Source organism: Triticum urartu, chromosome 2, assembly GCF_003073215.2.
Source record: "Triticum urartu cultivar G1812 chromosome 2, Tu2.1, whole genome shotgun sequence".
Taxonomy (NCBI): Eukaryota; Viridiplantae; Streptophyta; class Magnoliopsida; order Poales; family Poaceae; genus Triticum; species Triticum urartu.
This window is the reverse complement of record NC_053023.1, coordinates 497128853-497144900: the sequence shown is the minus strand read 5'-3', so window position 1 is coordinate 497144900 and position 16048 is coordinate 497128853.

Below are 16048 nucleotides of genomic sequence, written 5' to 3'. Positions count from 1 at the left end.
TCCAAATCAACTAAACCATAACTGATCATCACGTGAAATGGAGTAGTTTTCAATGGTGAACATCGCTATGTTGATCATATCTACTATATGATTCACGCTCAACCTTTCGGTCTCAGTGTTCCGAGGCCATATCTGCATATGCTAGGCTCGTCAAGTTTAACCTGAGTATTCTGCGTGTGCAAAACTGGCTTGCACCCGTTGTAGATGGACGTAGAGCTTATCACACCCGATCATCACGTGGTGTCTGGGCACGACAAACTTTGGCAACGGTGCATACTAAGGGAGAACACTTTTTATCTTGAAATTTAGTGAGAGATCATCTTATAATGCTACCGTCAATCAAAGCAAGATAAGATGCATAAAAGATAAACATCACATGCAATCAATATAAGTGATATGATATGGCCATCATCATCTTGTGCTTGTGATCTCCATCTCCGAAGCACCGTCATGATCACCATCGTCACCGGCACGACACCTTGATCTCCATCGTAGCATCGTTGTCGTCTCGCCAATCTTATGCTTCTACGACTATCGCTGCCACTTAGTGATAAAGCAAAGCATTACAGGGCGATTGCATTGCATACAATAAAGCGACAACCATATGGCTCCTGCCAGTTGCCGATAACTTGGTTACAAAACATGATCATCTCATACAATAAAATTTAGCATCATGCCTTGACCATATAACATCACAACATGCCCTGCAAAAACAAGTTAGACGTCCTCTACTTTGTTTGTTGCAAGTTTTACGTGACTGCTACGGGCTTAAGCAAGAACCAATCTTACCTACGCATCAAAACCACAACGATAGTTTGTCAAGTTGGTGCTGTTTTAACCTTCGCAAGGACCGGGCGTAGCCACACTCGGTTCAACTAAAGTTGGAGAAACTGACACCCGCCAGCCACCTGTGTGCAAAGCACGGCGGTACAACCAGTCTCGCATAAGCGTACGCGTAATGTCGTTCCGGGCCGCTTCATCCAACAATACCGCCGAACCAAAGTATGACATGCTGGTAAGCAGTATGACTTATATCGCCCACAACTCACTTGTGTTCTACTCGTGCATATAACATCAAACCATAAAACCTAGGCTCGGATGCCACTATTGGGGAACGTAGTAATTTCAAAAAAATTCCTACGCACATGCAAGATCATGGTGATGCATAGCAACGAGAGGGGAGAGTGTTGTCTACGTACCCTCATAGACCGAAGCGGAAGCGTTGACGCAACGTAGAGGAAGTAGTCGTACGTCTTCCCGGTCCAACCGATCCAAGCACCGTTACTCCAGCACCTCCGAGTTCTTGGCACACGTTCAGCTCGATGATGCTCCCCGGGCTCCGATCCAGCAAAGCTTCGGGGAGGAGTTCCGTCAGCACGACGGCGTGGTGACGATCTTGATGTTCAACCATCGCAGGGCTTCGCCTAAGCACCGCTACAATATGACCGAGGTGGAATATGGTGGAGGGGGGCACCGCACACGGCTAAGGAACGATCACGAAGATCAACTTATGTGTTCTAGGGCGCCCCCTGCCCCCGTATATAAAGGAGCCAAGGGGAGGGGGCAGCCAGCCAAGGAGGGCGCGCCAAGGGGGAGTCCTACTCCCACCGGGAGTAGGATTCCCTTCTTTCCTAGTTGGAGAAGGAGAAGTGGGAAAGAGGAGGAAGAGGGAAAGGAAAGGGGGGGCGTCGCCCCCCTCTCCTTGTCCTATTTGGACTAGGGAGGGGAGGGGCGCGCGGCCACCTCTTGCCTCCTTTCCTCTTCTCCCTTAGGGCCCATGTAGGCCCAATAACCCCCAGGGGGGTTCCAACCCCCCGGTACTCCGGTGAAATCCCGATTTCACCCGAAACGATTCCGATATCCAAATATAGGCTTCCAATATATCGATCTTTATGTCTCGACCATTTCAAGACTTCTCGTCATGTCCATGATCACATCCGGGACTCCGAACAACCTTAGGTACATCAAAATTCATAAACTCATAATGAAACTGTCATCGTAACGTTAAGCGTGCGGACCCTACGGTTCGAGAACAATGTAGACATGACCGAGACACGTCTCCGGTCAATAACCAATAGCGGAACCTGGATGCTCATATTGGTTCCTACATATTCTACGAAGATCTTTATCGGTCAGACCGCATAACAACATACGTTGTTCCCTTTGTCATCGGTATGTTACTTGCCCGAGATTCGATCGTCGGTATCTCAATACCTAGTTCAATCTCGTTACCGGCAAGTCTCTTTACTCATTCCGTAATACATCATCTCACAACTAACGCACTAGTTGCAATGCTTGCAAGGCTTGTGTGATGTGCATTACTGAGAGGGCCCAAAGATACCTCTCCGACAATCGGAGTGACAAATCCTAATCTCGAAATACGCCAACCCAACATGTACCTTTGGAGACACCTGTAGTACTCCTTTATAATCACCCAGTTACGTTGTGACGTTTGGTAGCACACAAAGTGTTCCTCCGGCAAACGGGAGTTGCATAATCTCATAGTCATAGGAACATGTATAAGTCATGAAGAAAGCAATAGCAACATACTAAACGATCGGGTGCTAAGCTAATGGAATGGGTCATGTCAATCAGATCATTCACCTAATGATGTGATCCTATTAATCAAATAACAACTCGTTGTCCATGGTTAGGAAACATAACCATCTTTGATTAACGAGCTAGTCAAGTAGAGGCATACTAGTGACACTCTGTTTGTCTATGTATTCACACATGTATTATGTTTCCGGTTAATACAATTCTAGCATGAATAATAAACATTTATCATGATATAAGGAAATAAATAATAACTTTATTATTGCCTCTAGGGCATATTTCCTTCATTATCTTGGCTCCTTGGGTTCTTAGCTTCCTTGCTGGGATTTGTTAGCGTAATGACCTAAATCCTTGCACCTGTAACAAGTGATTTGACTCAGGTCCTTTTCTGCAGAAATTGGGTTGTTCTGGGGATACATGCTCTTTCTCTTCCTTGACTTCTTCGTTCCGATCAATTCTTCTATCTCATGTCGATCAAACTCCACTTCTTCTATCGGGAAGTCTCCCAGATACTCTTGGTTTTCCTTCATGCAATATTGTGAAAAATGTCCTTCTTCTCCACATGAATAGCAAGCATTGGAGTAAAATCGGTTTAGGCTTTCTCCATCAGGGTCGTCAACATCTTCTTTCATCACCGGTTTTCTTAAACTTTCCCTATGGGCTTCTTTCACTGCTTCCTTCTGCTGCTTGGTAATTTCTTGTACCTTGGGATAAATATGACACTGGGCAGGGTAGTGCATAGTTCCTTCACACAAGAAACAAGTAACCTTCATGGTTGGACATTCTTCAGCTTGGTGATTTCCTTCACAATGAGGGCATCCATCCTTGTGTTCTTCATGGGTATGTCCTATCTCACCACAAATCTTGCATGCATAAGGTTTCTTCATTTTATTGCCCTAGGGCTTCTGAATGAGACGAGACCTCAGTAGAGTCATCTTGAATTCCTCCCAAGTTTTTGCTCCGTTACATCCTTGTATGGCCTGATGCATTTTCCACCAGGTTGCAGCACTTTTTGTAAAGTACTAAAGAGCGTATTGAACCTCATACTTCCTTGCAACCAAATTGCTCCTGAAATGATTCGCCATGCTTTGAATCCATAGCTCTGCCTCCAACTGAGTGATCGGTTCAGAGAATGCAAGTCCATCTTCATTCATCATCTATTGGGTCCAAGGGTTTCGGGATGAGATAAGAGGGATACACACAATACACACAATATAGTTTTGAAAATAAGTTTTATTTGTGGCTGTCACGAAAAACATCAAACAATGACAGCTCACAAACATCGCATCTAATGTAAGTATACAACAGGGGTTTGGTCCTCTAAAGTTCATATAAATCTTGGAATTCTTCCGTGTCTTCAAATTCTTCAATTCTTCGGAGGCTTCGACTACTGTAGCTTCAAGTCTCCTAGTGTATGGTGAAGTCTGATATCTTGTTGTTCTCGGAGTGGCTTCAGTTCATCCTCCGTGTGGTCCAAAGGGAACGGGGTTTGTCTAACTAAAAAGGGAATATTCGATAAAGCTCAGAAAAGAAGAGAGATAAAAGACCTTTTTCAAAATAAAGTTTAAGAGAAATCCTTTCCTAAGGGCTTTCCAGTTTCTGGGGTCACGTCCTATAGTCAACATGTGCTCTGATACCATCTCTGTAGCGACCCGACCTCAAACGGTCAAGCCTCTGTGTATCTGTGCCATCCCTGGATCGGTATGCTGGCACACACAGTACATCAATGTATATATCAAAGTGCAATCACATGTATAAATAATGTAAAACTGATATATACCTCATAAGTCTCAACGGAAACAAACATAAGGGTGTGGAGTCCATCAACGCCAATGACAAGTTGAGTGTAGACCGTAACCCTACAATGTAACTCTTACTCGTCGTAGAAAATTCCTGCAACATAAGACGTTGCAGCCCTGTAGGTCAGTACATTGAATGTACTGGCAAGTCACATCATAAGGATAATGAACCTATTGTACATGCAATTTGGCTGGTGGAAAGCTCTAAGTTTAGTTTTTTGCATAAAGCTAGTTTTCCCTAGAATAAAAGATATTATTCTACCACTACTGTATAGCATAGGATGAGTTGGTAAACCCAACTCAATCCATTCCCAAAGTTTCATTTAAAACCCAACTGTTTAATTAAGAGTGATGAGATCTCCCAGCATTTCCACTACTAGATGCTCAAGTTGTCCGTAACCGGGGACACGGCTAATCGATTAGGTTTTAACACTCTGCAGAGGTTTGCACACTTTTCCCCACAAGACTCGATCGCCTCCCTTGAAATTCTTGCACTGCCTAGCGTTTGAGAACAGGATGACCGAGACATAGTCTTTTGAAAATGTTCCCCCTTAACCGACGGATAGGCCGGTACACCTACATCATTCTACATCTGCTAGCCCATCCCGGAAGGGGTCACACTAACTACTCAACTAAGCCAGAGCCCATATTGTCTTGTGGCTCCACACGTAAGCTTCTAGACATGAGAATACGATTGATCTCTTTGAGCCTGGGCGGCCGACCACTAGTGGTGCACCACCATGGATTAACCATGCATGCTCCCATTGTACTTCGCCGCCATTCAAACCAAATACCGCCCAAGTAGTTCATTTACAAGTCTTGGTCCTGATTACTACTTTGTCACTCATGTCTCGCCATGTTCGCTTCCCAAACCACGTCTACATTTAGCGAGGCAAAAATAAACTGACACGGTGGTGACAAGGATGTATAGATCAGACCTACCTCAAATGAACTACTAGGTAACGGCATAGCCATTTGGCAACAATAAATCCTACCATGCAATCCTACCACAAAAGGACTAAGTGCATAATATAAACATAGGTAATTGGAAGACTGGTCAAATGTGAACTTGCCTGGTAATAGTTGATGAAGATTATATCGCTCTCAGAACTTTACTTAATAGAACTATTCATCACTCTCCGATGAAAATATATAAAGTCAACATTGCATTCGCATAAGCAATCATTTCATAGAACCAAGAAGAACATGCAAAGTAAAAAGTCTTGGAAAAACCAAATGAACATACAACACACTTAACTATCACAAAATATTCTAAGTGCAACACAACATAGGCATGTGGTTCAGAATTTGTGACGTGAAGCATAGTGCATACAAGGCATACGAGTAAAACTACTATGGACAGATCCTAAGTGTGTGAAAATTAGTGTGACAATGGTCCAGGTGATAGGGTTTGGCAACGGTGACACGGTGCAAAAAGAATCACATCAATCAGAGCTACGGTTTAGGAGATATGGCCAATTGAAGTTTGAATTCAAATCTGAATAAAGTTCAAATTTGAATTTTGCCAAAAGTTTTCAAAGTTAGCTTTCTGGATAAAGCTATTCGAGACGAACATTTTGGCGCTGGTTTCATTGAATTTGGATCAACGGTTAAAAAGTTGTGGCTATCCGAAGTTTAGGGGCTAAACTGAAATTTACAGGGACTTGACTGTGAAATTTTTATTCGCGACGAGGTCCCTGGCCATGTGGCGGCTTCTGGGTGGCTGAGCAGCATTCGTGGCTTAGGCTAAACGGCGAACGTCCACTAAATAAGCAAAACCCTATGCGGTGGTTAAATAAAAAAACATCAGTTTAACCAAAAGCGTTCGGTTTAAGTAAACCGGATTAACCGATCTAAAAAACACTAAACTAAACCGATCTTCGAGAGAAAAAAATAAACAGCGAGCGAGCGGTTTGCTCACCTTGATGACGACGACGACATACAGGGCGACGGTGGCACATGCGTCGGGCGGTGGACGGAGCGGCGGCTGCGGTGCTCCTCGGCGGCGGGGAAGAGGACGGACGGGACGGGCGCGAGGTGGGCGGTCCAGTGGTGGTGACGGCGCGCGTCGGGGTGGCCGGGACGGGTGCAGCTAAGGGCGGCGTCTCCGTGCTCCGGCGAGGATGCAGGTCGTCGGGGCGGCGTCTCTGGTGACCTAGGGACAAGAGGAGGATGTCAACGAGATGCGCTTCGACTCGGGCAACAAAAAGAAGTAGTCGGTGGAGGCCGGGGTGGCTCACGGGCGACGAAATCCTCCGATGAACTAGCATGGCTCCGGCGAGCGATGCGAGGGGCGACGGGGTGTGCGAGTTGACTGAATGGAGAGAGGACGTCTTGGGGGTTTTATAGGCGCGAGCAGAGGGCTCGGGGTGCAGCAGATAAGCCTTATCCTGGGGCAATGGCGCCGGTGTTTTCGGCATGCGCGCGCTGTCCTGATCCCGTGCGGGGTGAGCGGGAGGTCGAGGACAATGGGGCTGGGCCCCACCTGCAGTGGCAGCAGCGGGTAGCGAGCGCGGGAGGAGCGGCGGCTCGTGCGTGCGGCGCTGGCCCCCTGGCGCTGGCCTGGCCCATGCCCTCATTGGCCTGTGGCTGGGCCGGCTGGCCAGCGCGTGTGTGTTTTTTTACAGAAGAAAACTATAATAGAGCAAAAATAACAAAAAAAATAACATAGGCATATTATATACCAAAATGCTCAGAAAAATACAAAGAATAAGATGAACTATTTTCCAAGTTCAACAGTGCTACTGTTGCATTTAAAATCAATAAAAATCATTTTTAAAATAGCAAAATGATTTCAAATTTATTTTCTCCTAATTTTCCATTGAAGGGAATCATTTTACCCTTATTTCCATTTATTTATTTTTAGGAGAAAAATAATTTGAATAGGAACTCAAATAACTCCCAATTGGATTTGAATTTGGAATTTCAAACAACTTCAAAGTGACTTCAAATTATTCCTTTGAAACTTCCAACTCTCTTTCTTAAAATATAATGAAGTCATTTTATGAACTCATTGAGTTGCTTAAAGTTTCTAAATTTGAAATATTTCAAATAGGAATTCAAATCATTTTCAAAACCCCTTTTCATTTCTTTAAATGGAAGACGTCATATCATCTTCACTCTAGGGTTTTGTGATGAAATGAATTTGAATTCAGGAAGATTTGAAAGTGCGTTATATCAACTAGAGGGGGGTGAACAGGCGATTTTTATGGAAGTCTTCAGAACGTGGGAGTTTTGAAGACAAACGATAAAATTAAACCTATTACCATGCAGCGGAAGGTAGACTACACTAGGCAAACCATAGTCAAGTATTCAATGAAGTGAAAGCACAAAGACTACTAGCAGCTAGGTAGTAAGGATCAGGTAGGAAGATATTGTGAAGCCAAACAGAACACGCAGTCACTCGGTGAAGACAAATGATAGAGCAAACATACAATTACTTCACAAGGAGTAACAGTAAGTAAAGTGAAGTGAAGATGAAACCAGTGACTCATTGAAGACAATGATTTGTTGAACCAGTTCCAGTTGCTGTGACAACTGTACGTTTGGTTGGAGCGGCTAGGTATTTAAACCTTAGGACACACAGTCCCGGACACCCAGTCCTGAACACGCAGCTCAGGACACCCAGTCCTCACCGTATTCTCATTGAGCTAAGGTCACATAGACCTCGCGCAATCACTCTGGTAAGTCTTCAAGGTAGACTCCCAAACCTTCACAGACTTCGTTCACTGGCAATCCACAATGTCTCTTGGATGCTCAGAACGTGATGGCTAACCGGCTGGAGGATGCACAGTCCTCAAGTGTAATAAGTCTTCAGATCACACAGACAAGAAGACTTAAGTGATGCCCAATTCTCTCTGGCTCTGGTGGTTAGGGCTTTATCCTCGCAAGGAATTATCTCTCAAAGGCTTCGAGGTGGGTTGCTCTCAAACAACAAAAGCTGTACTTTCAATCTGAGCAGCCAACCGTTTATGGTTGTAGGGGGTGGGCTATTTATAGCCACTTGGCAACCCGACCTGATTTGTCCGAAATGACCCTGGGTCACTAAGGAACTGACACGTGTTCCAACGGTCAGATTTCAAACTCACACGGCAACTTTACTTGGGCTACAAGCAAAGCTGACTTGTCCGACTCTGGACAAGATTCGCTCTCATAGTCTTCACTCGAAGACATAGGTTTTTGGTTTAGGCATCACTTTAGTCATTCTGACTGGTTCTCTTGGACCCCACTTAACAGTACGGTGGTTCCTATGACTCAACACAAAAGAAAAAGAACTACGAAAGATCTAAGTCTTCGAGCTCCATAGGCTTCATATAGTGTCTTCTCTTGTCATAGTCTTCAATGTGAATATCTTCATATACCACCTTTGACTTCAATGTCTTCATACATTTTTAGGGGTCATCTCTGGTAGTAAAACCGAATCAATGATGGACTTCTACCTGTGTTATCCTGCAATTCTCACAAACACATTAGTCCCTCAACTAGGTTTGTCGTCAATACTCCAAAACCAACTAGGGGTGGCACTAGATGCACTTACAAGATCAAAATGCAAGATGCAAAGTTTTGGGAAAGCCCTTTTATTCCCTCTCATTCAACTTTCAAAATTTTTTCAATTTCCAATCATTTTCACACAATCAATCACACAACAATAAAACAAACAATCATAATAATTTATTTAATATAACATTCCAAAATTTAGAATTTTGGGATGTTACAGATAGTATATTTATATGTGAACCTCTCTTTCTTTATTACTTCCTATTAATTGCAACGATGACCAAAACTATGTTTGTCAACTCTCAACAACTTTTATTCATCATACTCTTTATATGTGAGCTCATTACTCTCCATAAGATCCATATGATCTCTTTATTTCTTTTTATTCTTTCTCTTTTTATTTCCTCAAGATCATGGCAAAATAATCAGGCCCTTGACTCAACACTAATCTTTATTATATATAGCTCACGGACTCGATTACATAAGAAGATCATAAAGCAAAACTCACAACTAGATCATACTAAAACTTTATTCTACTAGATCAAGATATTATCAAAAGGATCGAACTAAGAAAAACGGTAAAGATAAAAGTGATGGTGATACGATACCGGGGCACTCCCCCAAGCTTGGCAGTTGCCGAGGGGAGTGCCCATACCCGATGCTCAATTCTTCTTTGTTGGTGAAAAAGGTGTCGGTGATGATGGGTAGTCGCACATCGAGCGTAAGAGATCCTCCAATTTGCGGATAATGCCCTTGAGTGCGATGATATGCTCCTTCAACAAAATATTTTCACTTGTAAGATACTTGTTTTGAATATGAGCTAACTCAATCATCTTGAAAGCCTCAATATCCGGTGGGGTAAAGAGATTGTGGTGAGGTGGAAGGATGTCTTCTTCTGCTACCGCCGGTACTTGATCCCCATGGCCTTCTTGATCCCATCATCCTTGTTAATCTCTCCGGGTTCTTCTCACTTCAGCTCTATCTTCATTAGCCAAGCGTCGTTGCCCTCATTGTTGGAGGAGGAGGGAGAAGACATGATGCTTGGCCTGACAACCCTAGCAGAAAATAGCTCAAAACAAGAACAGGAGATTTTTGCATGATACGATGGTCAAAACCTTCGGGAGATTATATAATGAATTTTTACCGACAAAAAGAAGTATCATACAAGAAAACGGAGTCCGGAGAGCACACGAGGTGCCCACAAGGTAGGGGGCGCACCCTCCACCCTCATGGAAGCCTCATGTCCTTTCCGGTCTGCTTATTAATTTCCTATTTTCTTAAATATTCCAAAACGGAGAAAAATTGCCATTAGAACTGTTTTGGAGTCGGTTTACTTACCGTACCACATACCTATTCCTTTTCGGAGTATGAAACGTTATGGAAAGTGTCCCTTATGTATTCCTCCGGGGTTACGGTTTCAATAACATTAGTTTCAACATTTATAGGATTACCTGAGATATAATGCTTGATTCTTTGACCGTTTACCACCCTCGGATTTTTGCCTTCGAAGTTGTTGATTTTTATGGCACCGGAACGATAGACCTCCTCGATGACGTAAGGACCTTCCCATTTAGAGAGAAGTTTGCCCGCAAAATCTTAAATGAGAGTCGTATAGCAATACATAATCACCTACATTAAACTCACGCTTTTGTATCCTTTTATCATGCCATCTTTTAAATTTTTCTTTAAACAATTTGGCATTCTCATAGGCCTGGGTTCTCCATTCATCAAGTGAGCTAATGTCAAAAAGCCTCTTCTCACTGGCAAGTTTGAAGTCATAATTGAGCCCTTTAATAGCCCAATATGCCTTATGTTCTAATTCAAGAGGTAAGTGACATGCTTTACCATAAACCATTTTATACGGAGACATACCCATAGGATTTTTGTATGCAGTTCTATAAGCCCATAATGCATCATCAAGTTTCTTGGACCAATTCTTTCTAGATCAATTAACAATCTTTTGCAAAATTAATTTAAGCTCTGTGTTACTCAAGTCTACTTGACCACTAGACTGCGGGTGATATGGAGATGCAATTCTATGATTAACATCATACTTAGCAAGCATTTTACGAAAGGCACCATGAATAAAATGTGAACCACCATCAGTCATTAAGTATCTAGGGACTCCAAACCTCGGAAAAATAACTTCTTTAAGCATCTTAATAGAGGTGTTATGATCAGCACTACCAGTTGGAATAGCTTCTACCCACTTAGTAACGTAATCAACATCAACTAAAATATGTGTATACCCATTAGAGGAAGGAAAAGGTCCCATATAATCAAAGCCCCAAACATCAAATGGTTCAATAACAAGCGAATAATTCATAGGCATTTCCTGACGTCTACTAATATTACCAATTCTTTGACATTCATCACAGGACAAAACAAACTTACAGGCATCCTTGAAGAGAGTAGGCCAATAAAAACCGGATTGCAATACCTTATGTGCAGTTCTATCTCCAGCATGGTGTCCTCTATCAGATTTGGAGTGACACTTGCGTAGGATTTGTTCCTGTTCATGCTTAGGTACACAACGTCTAATAACACCATCTACTCCTTCTTTACAAAGATGTGGGTCATCCCAGAAGTAATGTCTTAAATCATAGAAGAACTTTTTCTTTTGCTGCTATGTGAAACTAGGTGGTATAAATTTAGCAACAATGTAATTAGCATAATCAGCATACCATGGAGCAGTGCGAGAAGCATTTATGACATTTAATTATTCATCGGGAAAGCTATCATCAATAGGTAGTGGGTCATCAAGAACATTCTCTAACCTAGATAAGTTGTCTGCAACAGGGTTCTCAGCTCCCTTTCTATCAATAATATGCAAATCAAATTCTTGTAGCAGGAGAACCCATCTAATAAGTCTAGGTTTAGTATCTTTATTTTCCATAAGATATTTAATAGCAGCATGATCAGTGTGAATAGTTACTTTAGAATCAACAATATAAGGTCTGAACTTATCAGAAGCAAATACAATTGCTAAAAATTCTTTTTCAGTAGTACCATAATTTCTCTGGGCATTGTCTAGAGTTTTACTAGCACATTGAATAACATTTAATTTTTTATCAACTCTTTGTCCTAGAACAGCCCCTACAGCATAATCACTAGCATCACAGATGATTTCAAATGGTAAATTCCAATCAGGAGGCTGAAAAATAGGTGCAGAAATCAAAACTTTCTTAAGTATTTCAAATGCTTCTACACAATCATCATCAAAGACAAAAGGAATATCTTTTTGTATTAGGTTAGTCAAAGGCCGGGAAATTTTTGAGAAGTCCTTAATGAACCTCCTATAAAATCCGGCATGACCAAGGAAACTTCTTATACCTTTGATGTCCTTGGCGCACGACATCTTTTCAATAGCATCAACTTTAGCTTTGTCAACTTCAATACCTCTTTCAGAAATTTTATGCCCCAAGACAATACCTTCATTAACCATAAAGTGGCACTTCTCCCAATTCAAGACAAGGTTAGTTTCTTCACATCTCTGCAAAACTCGATCAAGGTTGCTCAAGAAATCATCAAAAGAGGATCCATAAACAGATAAATCATCCATGAAAACTTCACAAATCTTTTCACGAAAGTCAGACAATATAGCCATCATGCATCTTTGAAGGTAGCATGTGCATTACATAAACCAAAAGGCATACGTCTATAAGCAAAGGTACCAAAAGGGCAAGTAAAAGTAGTCTTTTCTTGATCATCAGCTGACGCAGGTATTTGAGAGAAACCAGAGTAACGATCTAGAAAGCAAAAATGTGTATGTTTGGATAATCTTTCTAGCATTTGATCAATGAAAGGCAAAGGGTAATGATCTTTTTTAGTAGCTTTATTTAATTTGCGGAAATCAATTACCATCCTATAACCTGTAATAATTCTTTGCGGAATCAATTCATCTTTATCATTAGGAACGAAAGTAATACCTCCCTTCTTAGGGACACAATGGACAGGACTTACCCACTGACTATCAGCAATGGGATAAATTATACATGCCTCAAGGAGCTTTAATATTTCCTTTCTTACCACTTCTTTCATCTTAGGATTTAGCCATCGTTGGTGATCAATAACTGGTTTGGCGTCTTTCTCCAAATTTATTTTGTGTTGACATAGAGTGGAACTAATGCCCTTAAGATCATCAAGACTATATCCAGCAGCAGGACGGTGCTTCTTCAAAGTTCTCAATAATCTCTCTTCTTCATGCTCTAAAAGGTTCGCACTAATAATAACAGGATATATCTTCTTTTCATCAAGATAAGCATATTTAAGAGGTTTAAGCTCAAACACGAGATCACCCTAGGATTTCAGGCAATGGTTTAAGCTCAAACACGAGATCACCCTTGGGTGGAGGAGGATCCCCTAGGATTTCAACAGGCAAGTTGTGTTTCAGAATAGGTCCCTGTTTAAAGAATACTTCATCTATTTCCCTTCTTTCATTCATATACATATCATTTTCATGGTCTAGCAAATATTGTTCTAAGGGATCAGTAGGAGGCACAACAATAGAAGCAAGACCAATAATTTCATCTTTACTAGGCAATTCTTTATCATGGGGTTGTCTATGAAATTTAGCAAAATTAAACTCATGAGACATATGCCCTAAACCAATAGAAACAATATCCTTATTGCAGTCTATCTTAGCATTAATAGTATTCAAGATGGGTCTACCAAATATAATGGGACAAAAGTCATCTTGTGGGGAACCAAGAACAAGAAAATCAGCAGGATATTTAACTTTCTCACACAAGACTTCAACATCTCTAACAATTCCAATCGGTGAAATAGTATCTCTATTGGCAAGCTTAATTGTAACATCTATCTCTTCTATTTCAGCAGGTGCAATATCATGCATAATTTCTTTGTATAAGGAATGAGGCATTGCACTTGCACTAGCACCCATATCACATAAGCCATGATAACAATGATCTCCTATTTTAACAGAAATAACAGGCATGCCTACAACAGGTCTATGTTTATTTTTAGCATCTGGTCTAGCAATTCTAGCAGCTTCATTGCAGCAGTAAATAACATGTCCATCAATATTATTGGCCAAGAGATCTTTAACCATAGCAATTTTAGGTTCAACTTTAATTTGCTCAGGGGGGTTAGGTGTCTTAATATTACTTTTGTTAACCACAGTTGAAGCTTTAGCATGATCCTTTATTCTAACAGGGAAAGGTTATTCTAACAGGGAAAGGTGGTTTCTCAATATAAGCAGCATGAACAACAGGACCATTATAAGTGATAGTCTTTTCTTCAACTTTAATAGGTGCAACTAATTTTACTTCAATGGGAGGATTATATTTAAACCACTTCTCCTTAGGGAGATCAACATGAGTAGCAAAGGATTCACAGAAAGAAGCTACTATCTCAGAGTCAAGTCCATATTTAGTGCTAAATTCACGGAAAGCATGGGTATCCATAAAAGATTTAACACAATCAAACTTAGGTGTTATACCTGACTCCTTACCTTCGCCGAGGTCCCAATCTTCAGAGTTGTGTTTAATTCTTTCCAATAAATCCCATTTAAATTCAATAGTCTTCATCATAAAAGATCCAGTACAAGAAGTATCGAGCATGGAGCGATTACTGAGAGAAAGCCGAGCATAAAAATTTTGAATAATCATTTCTCTTGAGAGCTCATGATTGGGGCATGAATATAACATTGACTTAAGCCTCCCCTAAGCTTGAGCGATGCTTTCTCCTTCGCGAGGCCAAAAATTATATATATAATTATGATCACGATGAACAAGATGCATAGGATAAAACTTCTGATGGAATTACAATTTCAATCGCTTGTAGTCCCATGATCCCATATCATCACATAGCCTATACCATGTCAGTGCCTCTCCCTTCAAAGATAAAGGGAAGACCTTCTTCTTGATAACATCATCGGGCATGCCTACAGGCTTAAATAATCCACAAACTTCATCCACATAGATTAAGTGTAAATCCAGATGCAATGTTCCATCACCTATGAAAGGATTAGCTAGCAGTAGGTTGAGGAGCAACTCTTTGATCTACTGGTCGGGGTGAAGATACCCCGAACAAGCCCCTCAAAGGATTATGTTCCATAGTAAAAAGTGACAGTAAATTTCAAAACACTATATAAATTTTTCCTTACCAAATTCCACCTACCAAAGGCGCTTCACTCCCCGGCAGCGGCGCCAGAAAAGAGTCTTGATGATCCACAAGTGTAGGGGATCTATCGTAGCCTTTTCGATAAGTAAGAGTGACGAAACCAACGAGGAGCAGAAGGTATTCTCTGCAAGCACTGAAATTATCGGTAATAGATAGTTTTGTGATAAGGTAATTTGTAACGAGAAGCAAGTAACAAGTGTAAATAAAGTGCATCAAGATGGCCCAATCCTTTTTGTAGCAAAGGACAATCCTGGAAAAACTCTTATATAAAGAAAAGCGCCCCCGAGGACACATGGGAATTATCGTCAAGCTAGTTTTCATCATGTTCATATGATTCGTGTTTGGTACTTTGATAATTTGATATGTGGGTGGACCGGTGCTTGGGTACTGCCCTTACTTGGACAAGAATCCCACTTATGATTAACCTCTATTGCAAGCATCTGCAACTACAATAGAAGTATTAAGGTAAACCTAACCATAGCATGAAACATATGGATCCAAATCAGCCCCTTACGAAGCAACTCATAAACTAGGGTTTAAGCTTCTGTTACTCTAGCAACCCATCATCTACTTATTACTTCCCAATGCCCCCCTCTAGGCCCAAGCAATGGTGAAGTGTCATGTAGTTGACGTTCACATGACACCACTGACAACATACATCTCATCAAAATATCGAACGAATACCAAATTCACATGACTACTTATAGCAAGACTTCTCCCATGTCCTCAGGAACAAATGTAATTACTCACAAAGCATATTCATGTTCATAATCAGAGGGGTATTAATATGCATAATGGATCTGAACATATGATCTTCCACCAAATAAACCAACTAGCATCAACTACAAGGAGTAATCAACACTACTAGCAACCCACAGGTACCAATCTGAGGTTTGGATACAAAGATTGGATACAAGAGATGAACTAGGGTTTGATATGAGATGGTGCTGGTGAAGATGTTGATGGAGATTGACCCCCTCCCGATGAGAGGATCATTGGTGATGACGACGGTGATGATTTCCCCCTCCCGGAGGGAAGTTTCCCCGGCAGAA